The 19,376-nt window shown below is 43.9% G+C and overlaps 1 protein-coding gene across 1 annotated transcript in view; it reads left to right on the top strand.

Moving 5' to 3' along the window:
* Positions 1 to 398: 398 nt before the first annotated feature.
* Positions 399 to 19,376, top strand: part of LOC308664201 (leucine-rich repeat neuronal protein 1-like) — a 37,261-nt gene continuing 18,283 nt past the window's right edge. Inside the window, exon 1 of the mRNA XM_081321231.1 lies at positions 399 to 530. The gene's annotated coding sequence lies outside the window, so the exon portion shown is untranslated. The remainder of the gene's footprint in view (positions 531 to 19,376) is intronic.

A 19,376-nucleotide genomic window follows, 5' to 3' on the forward strand; every position in this document is an offset into this window, starting at 1 on the left:
CCCAAATCCAACCTTTCCCCAAATAGGTGCCTTCCAATTGTCTTGGGTGAACTCCTACCCCTCTTAGACAATGAGGTTTGCAATCCAACCCATCCGGAGAGTGCCGGAGTTGAGGAAGCTTGCCAAATTCCAACAGATCCATTTACCCAAGAGAGCAACCTGGTGCCCAAAGTCATTCAGCCCAGCCAACCACCCACCCCATCCAGCAAGTAACTGCAACATCCTCTCTTCCCCGAAAAAAGGGAGGGGGGGATCCAAGTCACCGCTTCCCCTCATCCCCTCCATATATCATGACATCATCCCCGTACTTTGCCCACCTCACCGAATGGTGCTCTCCATCTGGGCGGCTCTCGCCTCCCTATTGGCCATCAGGAGCTGCCTGTCATTCCCAGAAGTAGGCGGCCCCACGCCGCTCTCCCTACAACCTCCCTCCCTGGATCTGGGACTTCAGAGCGTAACAGCTGGTAGTCGGAGTTGGGCACCAACCCCCAGCGAGAGGAAGACAGCCCGACTCAGTCACAGGCAAGCGGGTGAGTGAGCCTCTGGGTACCACATGCCGCTGCTGAAGGATGCAGTTGCTGGGGGAGACGGGATGCAGGAGGTGGGAGGGGGAAGCAGCTAGGCGTAAAGTTTCTCCGTTTCGTCTGGTCCTCTTGCTGACCTAATTTCTCAGCCCTCTAATTTGGAGCCCAGCGTCTTCCTCCTAGTTCCTCTGGGCTTCCTTGGTGCTTTTTTGGCCATTCCTTTGCTCTGCCTTGCATTCTCACTGGTGCATCATCCCCAACTCTACTTCCTGGTCCCAAGACAATATGCAGGGAAATTGTTTAGCTCCTAAGCCGCCTGCATGGTCCAACACCTCGCCTAAAGGGCGAGGAATGTAGCCCTGGAGTTGCTGCTTGTTCTTACAAACTGTATCTCTCTGAATTGAGAATTTGAACTCTGAGCCTGAGCCGTTCTTCCACAGGCACAGAAAGAGGCAAGGCTGTGGGGAAAGATTGAAGTAATTGTTAAGCGGCTTCTCTTTTTGGCATTGAAGAAAGCTCAGCTGGGATCTGAAGGAAAGTCAGAGTTGGGAGGGCATTAGAGGGAAGAGTGCCAGAAGAAATCCTTGCAGCAGAGAGGGACAATAGTGACTGCCCCCCCCCGCCTTCCATTCCCCTCCCCCCCCGCCATGCCATGATGTCTAGCCAACCTCTTCTGATTTTTAAGGGCATATAGTTGCTTCTCATCTATTTAATCGTCCATGCGGAAGCCCATTTCGCCTTGCTTTAATGTCAAGGGCTTTCGAATTAATTGAACAATCCCAGGTTGCGATGAAGGGCATGCTATATCAACAACCAGCGCATACTTAAGCAACTCCATTACTTAACTCTGCTGCAATGCATGATTTGCATCAAAGAAGGACATGACTGTGTGGTCTCTCACTTCCTGCCACCCCCACCCCCCCAAACTCAGCATCCTTGAAAAGTGGGGCTAAGAAGGAAAGCTCTTCAGGCAACCTGACCCTGGTTAAAGTTCTTTTGGGAGAAGGACCACTTGTGGCCTGGACTGGGATTCCAAAGTTGGGTAAAACACCAAAAGGAGGACCATGTTTTAAAAGAGGAACTGGCCAGAGGGCAAGGCTGCCTCAAAGGAGTCCGGGAAATTAAATTCCCAGAGTCAAGGACAGGGGTAGGCAACCTTGGCTCTTTTATGACTCGTGGACTTCAACTCCCTGGGAGTTAGAGTCCACGAGTCATAAAAGAGCCAAGGTTGCCTACCCCTGGTCTAGGAGGCCTTGGCCAGTTTGACCTTGCATCTGCGTTCATTTCTTCTGCTTTCTGAAGTCAATCTCGTCATTCCCTTTATTGTTCACCAGCCTCTTCCTCCTCTTCTCCTGCCTGGTGCTTGCCGTATGTGTTGATATTACAACTTACAGAATCTTACAGCCGCCCTGAATGTAGGAGTTGTAATCCCAACGCAACCAGGGATGACGACTGTTGTGCTGGATGTGAAAGAGAAGAAAGGCTGCTGCCCTGTAGGGAAGGACGGGTCTAATTTGGTGAGGAACTGCAGCCTATTCACCGTTAGGCTGTTAATTTTGTTTCCTGTGTAGGAGAGCAGTCTGGTTATTTATTTAGCATATTGTGATGGCATTTTTATCCATACAGAGGGGAAGGGGGTTTTTGAGAATAATTCTGCCCCAGTTGTTGAGAACTGCTGCGGGGACAAATTCAGGTGAGGTAATTTGGGATGGGACACCTAAGGCGAGGGAACCCCTGCCTTACTTGTCATTGTCTTTTGCTCTGTCCAGTTCTTCGGACTTTCACACATCCACAGTAGCCCGTGTTTACTTGTTTCTATATCTCTTAAGGGACGTGGTGGCTCAGTGGGTTAGGACACTGAGCTTGTCGATCAGAAGGTCAGCAGTTTGGCGGGTCAAATCCCGAGTGCCGCGTAACAGAGTGAGCGCCTGTTACTCATCCCAGCTTCTGCCAACCTAGCAGTTCGAAAGCACATAAAAATGCAAGTAGAAAAATAGGGACCACTACGGTGGGAAGGTAACAGCGTTCCGTGCGCCTTTGGCGTCTAGTCATGCCGGCCACATGACCACGGAGACGTCCTCGGACAAGCGCTGGCTCTTCGGCTTTGAAACGGAGATGAGCACTGGCCCCTAGAGTCGGAAACGACTAGCACGCATGTGCGGGGGAACCTTTACCTTTACCTATATCTCTTAATTGTTAATTGGCATCCTACCTTTCCTCCAAGAACTCAAGCCAATGGCCTCCTTCCCTCCTCTAATTTTTCCCACAACAACTCTAGCGGGCAGACCAGACTAAGAGAAAGTGAATAACCCAAAGTCATGCACTGAGCTTCCATAACTGAGGGGGGTGGGGAGGACTTGAACCTGGGTCCCTGCTTCTAATCTAACACCTTTGTGGCTAGTTAAGATTTTTGGATAGGCCTGAAAAAGCAGGTGCCATTTGCTGCTCTACCTCAGGCAGCAGAATGCCTCGGCCCTGTCCTGAAGCCGTTCATGTCTCTTTGGAGTAGAGCAGAATAATGATAGCAATAGCAGAATAATACCAATTAACAAAAATAGGAGGGGAAAGATAAGCTAGCAAAGCCCTTTGAATCCTCCCCCAGTAATGGGTTCCTCTGGGCATCCTTCCATTGAAGGATTAATATAATCATTCAATAATTCTCTACTGTTCTGACTCGTCATCAAATTCCCTCCAAGCTTTGCTTTCTCCCCCCCGATTCTTGGAAACACCCTCGTGGTTTCACTGTGAGGCCCTGGCCTGTTGGGAAAGAAATTAAATATTCTGGGGATAAATCAGATGGGATCTAGAGAAGGCATTAGGAAATAAAAGAAGGGAGGAAGTAGAAGGAAATGTACTGTTTTCACAGCTCTGGGTAACAAGGGATCCTTGTTTGCCGGAAAATTTAAATACTGAAATTGGCAGGAAAAGGGGGGATCTGCATTCCTGCCAGAAGAAGCAAAGGGCTTCTACACCAAAATACCAAAAAAAAAAAAAATAAATAAAAAGAAGACCAATTTTCTTGCTGGGAAAAACCCCAAACAAACAGACTTCATTAGTGGAGGTACGGTGTATGCATAACTGTCCAAATTAATTTCAGATGAAACTATCTTGATCTAACACAGAATGTCAAGTTTTTCAAGATGCCTCTTTGAGTTATCTTTCTGGGATTGTTGGTGGCTATTCACTGCTGAAAATAATATTCTGTAGGACCTGCTTTTATTTATTGTTTTAATTCAGCACTAAGTACCTTGATCTGTAATCTTCTCTACTTGCTTTCTGTTCTGTACAATTTCTATTTATTATAATAATTGCTTTCTAGTCCAATTGCTTAAGTTCTTTTTTAATATCATAACAAAAGCATGAGTTCAGTACTGTTTAAAAATCACAGCCCACCCAGCTGTGCCTGAAGTAATAAGAATTTTTAATAGATGGTAAAAGAAACATCCAGCAACAGCTTAGTATGTCCAGTAATTTGATTACTGAATTAATTTATTTTCTAGTTGTGGCCAGTGCTAAATAGTAAAACAATAAATAAATGCATAATAGAATAATATCACTAAATTGAAAAACAAACTAGAGCAGGCTGACCAAGGTTAAAACTGTTGTGTGAATGCAGCTACTAAATCTTTAACTGGGTATGTTAAGCATGCTGTTGGAAGCCAGCATAAATAAGAGGTTACAACAAACTCAGGATCCCAACTTGGCCTGCTCTTTTGGAAATTTTCTCCCTCCCTTTCCATTACTTTCTTACGAAGTGAGTCATAGCAAACGTTAAAAAAAAAGCTGTTGAAAACATCAAACAAGGCTTTACCATCAGTCTTCTAATCCAAGATAAACGACACTGAAGGAATTAGGGTCCTTGAACAAGTCAGTTAAACCTCACTCGCCAGCCTGGCTGTACCAGGCAAAATAAATCGTCTCATTTAGGCAGCAATTGTTGAGGTAATAGGGCAGGGGTGTCAAACTCAATTTCATTGAGGGCCGCATCAGCATTGCGGTTGCCCTCGGGGGCGGGTGGGTGTGGCCAGGGTGGGCGTGGCCTACTGGGTGGGCGTGGCTAGAATGTGTATGGCCTACTGGGTGGGCGTGGCCAGCTCTACATCGTTCGCATCAAGGGTGCCTATGGGGGGGCTGGGCAGGAGTGGGACAGATCTGAGGGTCTCTGGCAGAAGGAGGGTCTCTGGGCCAGGGCCAAGGCAGCGGGGGCCGTTCCCTCACTGTTTCCAGGATGGCTTCGCGGGCCGCATGAAACCACTTTGCGGGCCGGATCCGGACCCCGGGCCTTGTGTTTGACATGTCTGTAATAGGGGAACAGGTGGGGCAGCCCAGTTTGACAGCCCATTCTGAGAGGACTGTGATTAAGCACCCCAGGTGACTTGGTGACAATGCTATCTTATACTGACTGATCTTTGGAATATGGAAATAGCCACAGTGCTGGGTGGGATTGCGCCTGCTAGACCTCTTCCTAGTAGGCAATCTCCTGAAGCCTCCTGATATACCAAGAAGTTGCAGATGAAATGAATGTGTCTAAGCAGAGGTATGTGCCCATGTTAATATCTACACACTGGTGATCAGAAAGTCTCTGCTTTCCTCTGGGCTTAGTGCAGCCATAATTTCCCAGCAAATGGCTCTATTAAGGATGAGTTGAACTCCAGCCATCCGGAGTTTTTTGTGGGGTACCTTACAAAGGAAGTTTCTCACTTTCATCAGATGTGGATTATAGTTGGCGAAGCCCAAGTGAGATGCAGAGGGCTATGATGATGGATGGAGAGATGGACAGATAGAGATAGACAGACGTAGATATTATATAGAGATATATAGAAGATATAGGATAGGATACAGGGTATATATCCCACCACATCTAAGCTAGATCTAGACCCCTCTTCACTTCTGAGTGGGAAGTTTATGATTAGATTTAGGAGTTGGTAAATTCTTCTCTGAGGGAAGGCATGATTCCATCTGCTTCAAAGGAAGTAGTGGTTTCAGCTTGTAATGGTATGTGGGAATGACCTTGGGAGACAGGAGGAAAACCCACACACTGGACAATGGTCAGACGAGTACCAGCTGAGTCTTCAGTAAGAATGGCTAACTTCTTGGATTGTAAAGCAAGGAATGAGAAATGTACTTTCACACTTTCAAGATTGACGTCAACCTTGCAAGGCAGTTAAGACAAGAAGCACTCCCGAGAAATACAGGCTCTGACAGGATCTTGCAAAATGGAAAGTACATCTCTACTCCCTCTCCCTATTGTCTTGTCTGCAGATATTCTTCCTGTCTTTCAACGTCATTCCCACATACTACCCTCCAGAAGAGGCCATCTCTTGAACCTATCGTATTGGATGACATGGGGGGAGGGGAATGGTGGAAGAAAGAGGCCATGGTTGCCCCAGTGTGAACTGCCATAGGATTTCCTCCTGTCCTTCATATTATTTACTACTTACATGAAATCACTGGATAAGGGCCACTACAGATAGTCCTTATCATAATGAAGCCCCAGTTGTTAAGTGAGTTTGTCCCATTTTATGACTTTTTTGCCACGGTTGTTAAGCAAATCAATGCAGTTAAGTGAATCATGGGGTCGTTAAGTGGATCCAGCTCCCCCCCCACTTTGACTTTGACAGTCAGAAGCCAGCTGGTAAGGTTACAGATGCTGATCACATGATCCCATGGCAGTGCAACTGTCATCTATCTTGACAACTGTTGTATAATTGAGTATCATCAGTAATTCGATGACGCCTCATTCCAAACCAATGCAAGTCATCCTTGAGTTACAGCCATTCGTGACCATTCAAAGTTACAACGGCACTGGGAAAAGTGACTTAAGACCAGTTTTCACACTTATGACCCTTGCAGCATCCCCATGGTCACCTGATCAAAATTGGGAGGCTTGACAACTGGCAACATTGGTTTGCCAGTTGGTTTGGAATGAGGTGTCATCGAATTACTGATGATACTCAATTATACAACCTATCCCAGAAAAGCATGAAGTCCTGAACCAACGTTTGGAGGCTCTAAGACACTGCAGTGGCCAAAACAAACTCAGATTAAACCCAAGGAAGACAGAGGTGTTGACCTTCCATAAACATCTGGCCTGTCTGGAAACATCGGTCTTGCAGATTGCTCTAGACAGGTCCACCTTTCCCCTTAAGAAGCAAGTCCATGAACTGGGTGTTATGTAGTGGGCCCGATGCAAGGAAGAGACGCCAGCCAGAGTACATGTTCAGCTCTTTATTGGAGGGGGGAACGTACTGGGGAACAAGGGCTACCGGGCCTCCTTAAATACCCAGCCAGGTAGGCGACCAGCCAATGGGGTTGGCCCTAGGTTTCCCGCCGAAACTAGGTTTCCCGCCAAAACCGTCCAGGCCAACGCCCCCTGGTGGCTGTTGCTATGCAGATGACTTGGATACATAACACTGGGGGTGTTCTTCCTGGAGCCCCAGCTCCTTCTTAAACAAGAGATGCAGGGCACAGCAGAGACTTTTTACCCACCGGGTGCACCAGTTAGAACTTTTTTGAGCCAAGAGGCCCTGGTGATGACATGATTGGACTACTGCAATAGTGTACCCTCTACATGAGGCTGCCTAACCTGAAACTGTAACTAGTTCACAACAGCCAAACTTCTGGTGAAGGAGATCTGCAGCTATAGCAAACTCTCTTCCATTCTACTGCATAATAATTGGTTTCACGGACAGCAGATTTCTGAGCCTGATTCCGGGTGCTGTTTATCACATATAAAGTCCTGCATGGTGCAGCACTGGATGATGTCGATGGCCACTTTACTAAATGTGATTCTGCCTCTCCTATATTTACAGCTAGAGGAGACCTGCTCCAGATGTCCTCTCCCTGCAAAAGAGGGGCTACAGTCCAGAAGGCAATGCTGGTCTTTTCTGTAATGGCTCCCGTATCACTGAATAACCTGACCCTGAGATACATGTGATATTTCAAACAGCTCTGAAAACCATCTTGCTTCTTTGCAGTCATTTAATAATAATAATAATGAAGTTGGAAGGGACCTTGGAGGTCATCTAGTCCAACCCCCTGCTCAGGCAGGAAACCTTATACCATTTCAGACAAATGGCTGTCCAGTCTCTTCTTAAAAACTTCCAGTGTTGGAGCATTCACCGCTTCTGGAGACAGGTTGTTCCACTGGTTAATTGTTCTAACTGTCAGGAAGTTTCTCCTTAGTTCTAGGTTGCTTCTCTCCTTGATTAGTTTCCATCCGTTGCTTCTTGTCCTGCCTTCAGGCGCTTTGGAGAATAGCTTGACTCCGTCTTTCTTGTGGCAGCCCCTGAGATATTGGAACACGGCTATCATGTCTCCCCTCATCCTTCTCTTCATTAAACTAGACATACCCAATTCCAGGAACTGTTCCTTGTATGTTTTAGCCTCCAGTCCCCTAATCATCTTTGTTGTTCTTCTCTGCACTCTTTCTAGAGTCTCAACATCTTTTTTGTATCGTGGTGACCAAAACTGGATGCAGTATTTCAAGTGTGGCCTTACCAAGGCATTGTAAAGTAGTATTAACGCTTCACATGATCTTGATTCTATCACTCTGTTAATGCAGCCTAGCACTGTGTTGGCTTTTTTGGCAGCTGCAGCACACTGCTGGCTCATATCTAAGTGATTGTCCACTAGGACTCGGAGATCCCTCTCACAGTTACTACTATTGAGCAGGCTCTTTCAGTCCTTGTGAGGAAATGTGGGTGAGCAGACAGCTCTATGTTTTTGAAGTCTGTTTAATAGTATACTATGGTTTGTCAGCCAGATGTTTAGGCTGGTTGGGGCATTTTTATCTACCTTCCAAGGGACCTGGAATAGGCAGGTGTTATTTGATGGTATTAAAGGTATTATTGCATGATGTCAGTTGTTAAAGAGGAAGGCTGCCTTTTGCAATTGACTGATGGTGATTTTGTCAATGCGGGTGTTGTTCAAATGGGGCTCTGGAGGGTTTGAGATTGCACCCAAGGCACCTATTACTATTGATACTATCTTTGCTTTATTTTGCCACACTTGTACTACTTATATTTGCAGGTCTTTGTATTTCGTGATTTCCCCCCCCTCCCGCCCCCCAGTTCTTTCTCTTCTATTCTGCTGTCTCCAGGAACTGCCAAAGACTTTATTTTTCCTATTGACAATTGTTAAGCCTGGGGCATTGTGTGGCAGATAAAACTCAATGTTTGAATTTTAAAGTACCAGAGGACTTCATCTTCTTCATTTTCTATGACTTTGTCTAATTTGTGGTTCCAGAAGTTCTTGTTTGCAAGCAAATGGTATTTCTTGCAGATATTGCAATGCACCCTTTTTGCTACTTTGTCGAGACGTTGTCAGAATGTGTGATCTTCTTGCAGCAGCTAACTAGGCAGTCCGCTGTTTCTTCAGCTTCTCTGCAGAGATAGCATTTGCTGTCTGTTGCTGTCTTCTCAACTCTGGCTTTGTAGGCATTTGTTCTTGAGGTTTGGTCTTGTGCAGTCAGAATTAGCCCCTCTGTGTCTTTCTTCAACTTTCCTGCTCTTGGCCACTGCTCTTGTTGTTATCTGCTTTGCCTGCTAATGTAGTGGCCATGACATAGATGAGGGAATTGAAGGGGAACTCATCAAATCTGCAGATGACACCAAACTGTCAGGAATCACCAACACCACAGAAGACAAACTCAGGACCCAAAAAGATCTTCACCAACTCGAACAATGGGCCCTGTCCAACAAAATGAGTTTCAGCGTGGAGAAAAGCAAAGTCCTACATTTAGGCAGAAAAAAACAAAAGCACGAATACAGTTTGGGCGAGACCTGGTTTAAAAACAGTAACTGTGAGAGGGACCTTGGGAGTGCTAGTGGATGATCGCTTGACTATGAGCCAGCCTGTCATGGCAAGGAAATGAAAAGAGGCAGCTGCCAAACCTTTTCTGCAGGAATGCTCTCTGCTTAGGCATCTGCTCCCCCTGGTTATTGCAGACCCCATTGTTTCTTGTAATGACAGGCAATTACGGAACAGCAAAAGGCAAGGCAGAAGGTGGCTTGGCTTAATTTCTTGCTTAGAGGAAATCTATGTTTCCTGACCTTCCCATGCAGCGCTACAGTTTGGACTTGAGGCCACAGCAGAAACATACCAGTAAACAAGTGCTTGCTAGGGAGAAAGGCTTTTTTGTTCTGATCTGCTGGCATTTGCACATTAAGCTCTTATTGTGGAGCACCTATGTGTTGTTCACTCAGCTTAGTTCCAGACCAACTCTCCCTGTCATTACGCAGGCTGGGGAAAATTGACCTACCCCTGGAGATATGTTGGTGGTTACATTTCCACTTGGGTTGTGTTTTCTCTAACGTAATTTCCTATATCCAGCTCTTATGCGGTAGCCCCCCCCCACCCCGTCAGGTTTTAGATGGAAGTCAAACTTCCCCCACCCTGTGTAAAGCCTGCTTCTGTCATCCTCGTGGGTAGGGAAGCGCATTTCTCTTTTTTCTGGCCTAATGGTTTGGTCGAGGGTGTACCCCATATAGTCGGAAAGATCACCCTTGCTCTAATGTCTTCTGTCAGTTGCAGATTTTCAGCCTGAAAGCACTATGGAACACTCTTCTTGCATTCCAGCAGTACATAAAAATGGAGGGAATCCCAATCCACCCTTGTCTCTATCACATACACCCTCTGATCCGGAACAAGAACCCTCAGTATCTGTAAAATTCACTCTTCTGAGCAAACATCGCCAGGAACATCAATTACTACGCTCATCCTTACTTCACTATTCTGCTCTTTGCACCACCTAATAACTGTGTTAGGGTCCATTTTGTTCACCTGGCTCATATCTCTACGTGAGACCAAACACCCCCCCCTTTGCTAAAAGAGGAAGGGGCCAGGCAAGGTAGCCCGGACGAACCCCCACGTGTAGCATTACCTCCTCAGAGGCCGCCAAAGCCCAGACCCTCCTAGCCCCCTCCCTCCTTCCCGTTATGCCCAGCAGCCGCGCTCTCTAAAGGAATGTCCTTTTTAGTGGGAGCTCACGTGGGGTGGAGGGGTGGCAGGGTCTCATTGTCAACAGAATTTACAGGAACAAAGATGACCAACCCCTAACCGCGGCAGTCCATGTGTGACAATGTTTATCAACCCCCCTGGCAGTCGTGGCGGTAATAGTCAATGGCTTGTAGCAGCCACTTGGAGAAATAAAGGGGGTGGGGGGAGAAGACCCTCCAGCTCCAGGCAGCAGTGGAAAGCACCAGCGAAGATAGTCAGTGCTCCGTGGCAACAGCTCACCCCACGAGGGCAACTCCCCAAAGTGTCTTCAGCTTGCACAGGTGATAATAATCAAAGTTTGGATGGCTGCTGGTCTCCAAAATTGTAGCGGCCAGCCTTTCCTTCTTTTCTGTCGTCCCTCAAAGCCCAAATCCACCCCCTTCCCTCATTCTCTAGCTAAAAACCCCAGCAAACTTTCCCTCTTCTCACTCTCTCTTCCCTTCGCTCGTAATATCCCCCCTGCAAAAGAAAGCAATAAAACTCCGCTTTCTCTCTCCCTCTTTCCCTCTACCTCAGAGGAAAGGAATCACCTAAAAACACTAAAGACCTTTTCACCTTCACCTGGTCTCTCTCTGACAACAACAACCACCCCACACACCCCTTTCTCCTTCCCCCTTTCTTCTGCCCGATCCACGCCCACTGCGCCCAAACCGGCCACAGCTGTCCAAGCCTCCCACTTCTCTCCCCGGTCAGGCTCCCGCAAAGCCTTTCAGCCAGCCCCGCTACACATGCATGTTGTAAAATAAGCAAATGGACGAATAAATAAAATTACTGCTTCATTAGACTTGACATGCACCCTTATGTTACCTTTTTATCCTTCACAATGGAGAAGGCCACACTATCTCCAGTGTTAAGGGAGATTCAATTAGCAGTCTATCAGCTAGGGTGATAGAATGAGGAAAGGACATTTTGTCTTTTGGCCCAGAGGAAAAGAAAGCATTTAGCCAACACAGTATTTGCCCTTTTCAAAATATGGCCTTGGACATGAAAGAAGGAAGGAGTTATTGTGATGTTAATGATTATTCTGTTGCTTTGAATGCACACTGAGAGTTTCAACACTGGAGACAAATTAATTTTGTATCTAATAAAACTATTCTATTCTATTCCATTTTTCATTTTCCATTCCAAGTTTTAACTTCCTTTGGAAGGAGCTCCAACTATGTCATATGCCAAAATGTTTTTCCTCCTTTTCCCATGCAGCGTAATGAAAGAGAAGTTGACTTTTGAAATGTCCTTCAAAGAAGAATTTTGGTGAAATTCTCAAGCATGAAATGAGACATTCTTGCACTTATCTACTTCCAAGGTAGCCAAGGGGTATATTTAAACAACTTGTCTTTAAATGTTCAAAAATTTCTTCACTTGTCTGTTGACTTCCAAGGAGGGAGGGAGGGAGGGAGGGAGGGAGGGAGGGAAGGAAGGAAGGAAGGAAGGAAGGAAGGAAGGAAGGAAGGAAGGAAGGAAGGAAGGAAGGAAGGGAGGGAGGGAGGGAGGAAGGAAGGAAGGAAGGAAGGAAGGAAGTAATTCTTTTTTTCATACTAGGCAATCAGAATGGCTTCAGACTAATGCAAATATACAATATGTAGTAAAACAATACTAACTTCACTAGTAATTTTCCATTGTAAAGCAAGCTCAAAACAACAGCCAAGAGAAATTTGAACCTCTCTGTGAATAAGAGAATTTAAAAAAAAAACACCTCTTTTGTAGAGAAATTAAACTTTTGAGAAATCGCCAGACTGATCTCAACACCTTAGTCCCAACAGAGAAGGCAGACATCATTGCCATGGTTTCTCTTTACCCTAACTAAGGATCCCCTCCCCAGACTTTTATGTTGAAGAGTGTTTTGAGACTTTTGAGAGTCTATGAGAAGGTGCCCTTGTGGTATAGTGGTTAAGGCTGGAAACTGGGAGACCATGAGTTCTAGTTTCTCCTTGGGCACAAAGCCAGCTGAGTGACCTTGGGCCAGCCACACATTCTCAGCCCTAGGAAGCAGGCAATGGCAAATCACTTTGGAAAAAGCTTGTCCAGGCTGTCAGTAGGGATCAACAATAATTCAAGGGCAAAACAATAGCAACAGATAGCCCTCACAAAATGCGTGTGTGTGAGAGAGAAAGCCACTCGGAAAATACTGTATAGATTTACAAAATATTTACCACTCACGTTTGCCTGCTATTCTGGGTGGTCTGCCACATTAGTACTGCTTATCTTCAACCTTTTCTGGAGTAGGGAAGAAATTTCAAATATACTACAATCATTCTGTTACTATTACTTTCTTTTCATTTTCTAAGAAAGCATCTACGATCTATTTGCAGTTCAGAGGGATTGCTGGAAATACAGATAATGGAGGCTGACATTTCACTTTTCAACATTCCAATTTCTTTTTTGCATTAAAATATTTTTAACGTTGGAAAAAAAATTCAGGAGGAATTGGAGCCTGACAGGCAGTAAGAAAAATACTGTAGGCATGAACATTTTTGCTTACATTATATATTTCAGTAGAGGAAGATGCAGAATTCTAAGACGCTTGGGAATACCTCCGAAATAAATTGGACTGAATTGTTGGTCCAATTTATTTTGGCGGGTCCGGATTTAGGAATGATACTTCATTTTCTCAGTTAATTGTTATTAGCCACTTTGAAGTTATTTCAAGAAAAACGAAAATAAACTAGATGGCTTAGAAAATAAAAACAGAAAACGGGGACAACCATCTCACAGGAGAAGGGATGTTGTGGGCCATCCTGAGGCATGAAAACTGTATGGCTGGCTTTGGGCCAGTTCCTCACTCTCAGGCCAATCCTGAGAGATTCTTGTTGACGTGATGGGGAAAACAGAAGGAAGAAGAAATATTAAATATGTTTGCTGCCTTGACTATATATTAAAAAGGGCAGGATAAAAATCTAACAATAACAACAGCCATCTTCCCACAGTTAATTGATCTGTGCTTTATAACTATTGTACTTCTTAGAACCATTTTACTCTTGGCATTTTATAAGTTTTTGCTTGTTTGTTTGTTTAACTTTTACCTTTGGCCAAAAATGTGCCAGGGTGATTTCAGTTTCATAAGTAAATTCCTGCTTTACAGTCTTATGTCTGGGCACACCACATTTATGTTCTAGCCTAATGCGTAAACTCAATTATTGTGATTGGTTAACCAAAATCCATATGTAATGTTTTGGATGAAGCCAGCCATTTCTGATTTATTCAGTAAAACATCACTAAAATCATGGGTGCATTATTTGAAGAAAAAAAAACCCTATAAGGTTAAAGCAGGCCGAAGGAGAAAAGAAGCAAATGCAAGTCCAACGTTTAAAGTCTAAATGGAAGTTCATAGAAGGATTATTGAGAAGAACATTTTCTTGTTCTTCACCCTGATAAATCACTGTCTCTGACATTGCCTTTTGTGGGAATGTCTTCTAAAAGTGTTCGGGTGAGGACGTCAGCTGCCGTTTGTCAGGGCTTGGTTCCTACCTCAAGTTGCATCTCTGAATGATTTCAAACACACACAGACCCACACACTGGGGCTGTTGAGAGCTTTGCACAAAGCAATCATGCTTATTGTATCAGTTGCCAAAAGAATAAACTCAATTGGGTTTTTAAATCAGTGATGGAGATGCTGCTGGCGAGTAAATGGAAATAGCAGCCAGTGGGTTGTAATCATCACAATATGCAATAATCAGGGGAAGAGGTAGACATCTGTTACAAAAAGAGGACTGTCTCTATTTTCATCTGTGAACAGACAGAGAATTTGAAGCAAGCTAAGATTTTCAAACCCTGATTAGGCCCAAATTAGACTGCTTTTTTAAAAAAATGTAGAGACCAATCAGCATCTTTTTGCCTGCAGCCCAGCATTTTAGCAGTCCAGGAATAGTACTGAAAGAGTTGGCTGCGTCCTCTCCTTTGGCTAAATGTGTTTGGAATGAAAAATAAACCAGGAGAGATCAAGACTCTTCATTTCCTGTCACTTTCAAAGTGACAAGCTGCCTTTAAATTTGACTGTAAAATTCCAGCTTCATAGATAAGCTGCTGACTGCTTTTATTAACAGGGATGAGTTTTTAATGGAAACTTGCAGCAGATTTGCTCCAAGCTGGAAAAAGAGCTGAGAGGTGTGCTTGTAGAGACGGTATGCAGTTAATTAGTTGTGCCTGAAGACAGGACAGGTAGATGGAAAAAGCTGTCTTCCTCCAGCTAATGAGAAATGCACTCTGCCTCCCACCCTCTCTTTGGCATTTGTGGATTTAATGGTGAGAGGTGTGCAATTTATCTGAAGTTGGCCTGGGAGATATCCTTTTAATTGGGCCACTTTAGGGAACTCTTTCATCTGTATATAGCCAAAGAAGCCTATGGGAGACGTGAACGGTAGAAGGCAAGACAAGCAGCTCTGGGGTGCTGGCTCTAGAGATGTAGTCTTCCTTAGAACGCAGAGCCAAGATAATGGATACTCAAAGATGCCGAATTGATGGAAGAGAGAGAGGCCTTTTGGTCCTCCACAGTTTAGAGGACAGCAGACACACAGATGGCTTGCAGCCTTTATTCTCCTATTTTCATCACTGAATGTTCAGGACCAAGGTAAGGCAGGGAAAAATAGAAAAATCTGTCTCGATTCACATGCATTTCCTTGCTTAAATATTTTACATTTCATTCTTTGCTGCAGTGAGCCAAGGAGGGAATGCACATTTTCTTTAGACACAAGACAGGAAAACCAAACGTCCTGAAATTATCTAACAACTCAATGCAAAATCAGACTGAATGCCTAAAAAGCTTTTTGAAATAGGCGTAGTAATAGTTATCGCAGGCATCCCCAAAAACATTAACAGGCATGGTGCTGTGTAGCTTTGTTTTAACAATGTCTTGTGTTTGTAGCATTTAGATTTAAATTAGATTTTAGATTTAGGTTTGTTTTTTTAACTCGCCATTATTCCAGGCTACTGAGTATTTCTGAGCCATTGACTTTTACTATCAAGAAATTAAATCTATAGCAACCCAAGGGATGGCTTTATAAAAACAGAACAAAAGAGATCAGTCCATCCAAGTGAATGAACAGCACCCACTGAAGTGGGGGTCTGTTTTTCTACTGCAGATCCAGAATCATTTCCAAGTAAATTCTGCAGTGGTCTTACTGCATAGCTTAGATATCTCTCGTGGTAACTATCGCCTTCTGTCTGCATTAACATCAGAGCAAGAACGTCTACAAAACCTCTCATCTGGACCAATTAATTCTCAAGACTATGCTATGTTTCAACATGAATTTATACACTGCAAGCATAGTCCTTAGGACTGTGCATGCTTCAGAAATGATTAGCCAAGAGCTGCATTAACCTGAATGAGTCACTGGCTTAAAACAGCACTAGGCACCCTGCTTTAATTTTTTTCAGACTCACACTGAAGCCTGGCAAAAGTTAGACTGTATTAGTGAACAGGTTCTCTCTTGCATGGATTCAGAAACATTTCTTCCAATCATTTTTGAAGCACACATAGTCCTAATGCTTGCCTCTTTTCTCAAAAGGAGGTAACTCACCTTGAGTTCATATATCACCTTCCTCTTTATTAATGGAAGCGATTGTCCAGGACCTCTGAAAGTTATTTGGGTGGGAAACGGGAGGTGGGCTCATTTAAACCAAGCTAGAAATATGTACTCTTTTTTAAAAAAAAACCAATAATATTTCTTCCATTCTGTCTACCTGTCTATCTATCATCTATCATTCTACTCTGTTCTATTTTATTTCTATTTCTATTCTATTGGCTTAAATGCAGACTTGCCATCAATGACTTAAGGAAAAAGACTCTCTCTCTAAAAAGTATGATTATATGAATGCAAATACATGCACATTTGCAAGTTATTCACTCTCTAACCATAAATGGGCTGCATCAAGTGAGAGAGAGAGAGAGAGACCAAGTCTAGCATACTCTGTTTTATGACATCTGGCTGCATGAATGCACATCATGTTGAGGTTCACACACCCCTCCCCAATCTTATAATACTGTTGCTGGGTGCTTATCATATGTCCCAGTTTATCCTCCAATCCCGAACTCTCTGTTACTCCATAAATATTGCTTTTAAGCAGTGGTCACTGTTGAACACGTAGCAACGTTTTATCATGTTGTCTTGCACAAAGCGATCTGGTGATCACCGAAGAGGATCCCTAGCTTTTACCTCCCTTCCATTTCTTGGGGTCCTGACATGGCTGCTGAATGTCCTATCTAGGTAGAGGGACCAAAATCTAGTTTAGCTATTAGGACTGTGTAAATAGGTTGTAAGACAAGGCCTGCTTGCCACCATATTGAACCCAGAAACCCCTTATCGTTGTTTCTAGGAAGCCCCAGGCTTATTTTTTTGGCATGATACTCCAAAAGCAGCATGATGCACTGGTTACTGATTAATAAGCATACACTGACTGGCTAATAGTTTTTTGTGTTCAGCTATAGGCTGGGGAGAAAAAATTCTCACTGGCTTTCAAACATGAGTGCTCCTTGGTGTTCTAATAGCTTTCAGTTTTAGAAACAGTAAGAAACAATTAATTTTTGCTGCATTTTAATAGTGGAACCAAGAAGATTTTGGAAAGACTGGCTATCTCAAAAAACCATCTGTTTGCTCCATTATCTCTTAATTTAATTTTATATCTGAAACTGTAAATTAATTTCACTCATTCATTCATTCGTATCTGGGATTGAGCTTTATGAAATATGTATCGACTGATGAAAATCTTGGATAACATTATTGCAGACATTCTATTGATTTGGGAAAGGTACAACCATATGAAGATACACGCGTTGTATTCTCCACTTCATATACAATCATAGCACTCTTGTCTGTATGAAGTCAGGGGATTGTTATACCGTACTTTTTTTTTAGTTTTCTGGGTGGAATAGAAGGACTTTAATCATTCTGACTTCTGAGCATAACTTGTCTAAGTAAAACAGAGGAGAGTAATTCTGTGCTATTAACCAGAGAAAAATATCACAGAGATAGCTCTTCTCATTTCTTTGGAACAAGCCTCTATTCCTACAGAATAGCAGCCCCTTTCATCTGCTCATCTAAGGGAAGATAGGCTTTACACACAAAACTATGTATGCAAATAAGCACAATAGACAAAAATCAGAGATTCTCAACCTTTCCTTCACCACAGACCCCCTTTAAATACCTTTTGTGGCTAAGGACCATGGCCACAGACTCCAGAGTCTTACTCAAGGTTTAAATCATAACATTTCTTCAAGCCATCACGGACCCCCTGTGATGACATTGTGGCTCCCTAGGAGTCCGTGGACCGCTCCAGGGTAGAAATATCAACGCATTATATTTTAAAAGAAGTATTGTTCAGTCCAATAATAGTCAGAGAGCAAATGAATACCTACAAAGGATTGGATAGGAGGGAGAGAAATCAATTATTGAGACCAGTTCACGTGCTTAAGTCTTGGGCACCAAACTGTCAAAAATTAGCAAAGGATAAGTAATATTTTGTGAAAAGGTGGTGGTGGGGGAAATCCTGTTTCATAACCCATTTCTCTTCTTGCTGGTGCCTGGCTTCTATTAGGTGGGACTTTTCTCAGGTTGGTTGGGTGAAGTCCTGCAAGTGATCTCACTCAAATGCTAAGAATAAAACATCATCTCACACATGTGATCCTCAGTTCTAACAAGTATGTGAATTGGGTGGGGGGATTGTTGACCAAGAGTCATGTAAGAGCCTGAAGTAACCTCCTGTGCAGCAACTAAACCCATCCTTGAAGATGGCCCTCTGCCACCTCTAGGTGCATGGCATGCGTATCTGACTTGTATATCTGTCTCCCCAGAAGATCAACCAGTAGGGGAAAGTATCCAGCTGACTTCAGAGTCTGATACTATAATAGGTTTCTGGGTACTTTCTTGCTAGCTGAATTCCAGCTGAATTTGAAATATCAGCTGTTTAGGTACCATAAGTAACAAGTCAACAAGTATTCAAAGCAACATAATACCAGGTAAACTGAATTAAACGGCTGTCCAGAGAGAATAAGACAGCCGCCATCTTGCATCCAAATGGAAACAAAGGTACCAAAGAAACATTTCCAAATGGTTTTCACAACATTTCTAAAGAGGCAGCCTGCTAGCGGAGTTTTGTTTAGAGTGACCGCCTGCTTAATCTCCATTGTCAGGCGCATTCAGAACAAGGCTCCTCAAGAAAATCTGTGGAGACAAGCTTGGGATGAGCTCCTATCAAATCTAGCCAATGCCAATTCCTTTGTAAGAGTCCCCGGAATTAATCCTAACAATTAGAGGCTGCATGTTGCTGTCAGGAACTGATTCTGCCCAAATACATCCCAATTCCTGCCACTGTCTTTTCTGTCACTTCCTTTCCCCAGTGAATGATGCTACTGTACTTAAAGCAAGCGGCTTCACTTTGTTGCATAACACAGTCTGTCCTAAGACGCCTTTTCTCTTATGACCAAATATCAATCAGACACATGTCATCACCTATTTATTTGGGCTACAAGCTTTCTCAGGAATCACTTGCAGTCCAAATACACGGAAGGCCTCCATATTGGAAAACTCAGTCAATAGTACTTGATTCAGTAAATCGGGGTTAAGAAATTGTGGCTTAAATGGAGACGTGAAGTTAAGTTGACTTAAAACTTATCAATGGGTTGGGGAAATGATATGACTTGCCCTGTGGCTTTAACAAGAGTGTGATGTGCAGACCCCAACTAGCAGTGAGCTACACTGCCTGGAGAACACCAGAGTCCCTTTTAGCAAAAGAAGCTGAGCAACATTGGCCCTTGTCCTGCTCAGGCCTCAAGTTATGCACATTCAAGCAGGCGGGCCGGCAGATGCAATGGAGTTTTTCATTCTCTGCACGATGGCAGCATGTTTTTTCACAGATCAGCAG

This window comes from Vipera berus (assembly GCF_964194415.1).
Source record: "Vipera berus genome assembly, chromosome: 2".
NCBI lineage: Eukaryota > Metazoa > Chordata > Lepidosauria > Squamata > Viperidae > Vipera > Vipera berus.